The sequence below is a fragment of the Bison bison genome, unplaced genomic scaffold (assembly GCF_000754665.1).
Source record: "Bison bison bison isolate TAMUID 2011002044 unplaced genomic scaffold, Bison_UMD1.0 scf7180017834177, whole genome shotgun sequence".
In the NCBI taxonomy this organism is placed as follows: Eukaryota; Metazoa; Chordata; class Mammalia; order Artiodactyla; family Bovidae; genus Bison; species Bison bison.
Window position 1 is genome coordinate 9616 of NW_011472554.1, and position 1181 is coordinate 10796.

The following is a 1181-nucleotide window of genomic DNA, read 5'->3' on the forward strand; positions in this document are numbered from 1 at the left end:
ACCAGGCTCCTCCGTCCATGGGATTTTCTAGGCAAAAGTACTGGAGTGGGGTGCCATTGCCTTCTCTGACACTTCATACAGATTCACCTATTTTTAACTGTTTGTCACATTTGTTTCTTCTTAGTCTCTTTTTTTACATACATATTATTAAAATTTTATCATTATTTTGCTTAACCATTTGAGAGTAAGTTGCAGATATCATGACCTAAATAATGTCGCCCATTAATACTTTAGCATGTAACTTCTGTTAACAAGTACATTCCCTTATATAACCATAATACAATGATCGATTCAAGAAATTTAACATTGATACCATACTAGTACTTAATATACATTTTGTATTTAAAAATTTTCCAGTTTTTCCAATAATACCCTTTGTAATCATTCATTTTTTTCTGATCAAGGATCCAGTCTAGAATCATACATGGCATTTAGTTATCTAGTTTTTCTTGATCTAGAACAGTTCCTTGTCCCTTCTTTGTCTTTTGTGACTTTTGACCTGTTTCCACAAAGGATTAGATGGGAATATAATACTAAGGAATATGGGATTACTTTTCTAGGAGTATGTGTGTATTTTAAAAAAATGTGGGAATAGGGCAATGTTGAATGCAAAGAAATGAAGTTCCAATATTTGAGTATAATACTGTGTCTGCAACAAATTCACCTCTCAAAATGCAGCAGAGAAACCTACAAGGTCTTAGTAGAGAACAATTCAAGAAGAGTCTCCAGGTAGGGAGGGCTGGTCTAGGTGTGACTTAAACTCCTTCCTTCTTGATTTTATGTTCATCTTGAGGATTCCGTATTTTGATACCAGGAGAACAATGTTCCTTCTTTACAACCCTGACTCCAGGAAGTGTCTGGGAATAATAATATCTACTTTGCTGGGTCATTGGGAGGAGATGAGCCAATGTATGTAAAGCATCCAGCATAATGTGTGGCTCAGAGGAGGTGCTCAGTGAACAGTGGGCTTTAATGATATCATTTCTTTACTGTAATTCAACTCAACTTAGCTAAAAAATTTGGCATTAAAAAGCTTTACCAAATATTAATGGGAATTAAAGGGAAATTATTACAGAAGTCACAAAAAGCAAAAGAAGTTAGGATTACAAAACACTAGTTCTTGACCTTAGTCCCTAATGGTCATTGCAATTCCTTGGGTACATTACATGCCTTTCTGCTCT

The 1181-nt window shown here is 34.9% G+C and overlaps 1 protein-coding gene across 1 annotated transcript in view; it reads right to left on the reverse strand.

The window, feature by feature from the left end:
- Window positions 1–1181, reverse strand: part of LOC104983281 (cytoplasmic tyrosine-protein kinase BMX-like) — a gene marked incomplete at its 5' end in the record, with an annotated part of 15017 nt that overhangs the window by 9384 nt on the left and 4452 nt on the right. The gene's annotated exons all lie outside the window — the stretch shown is intronic.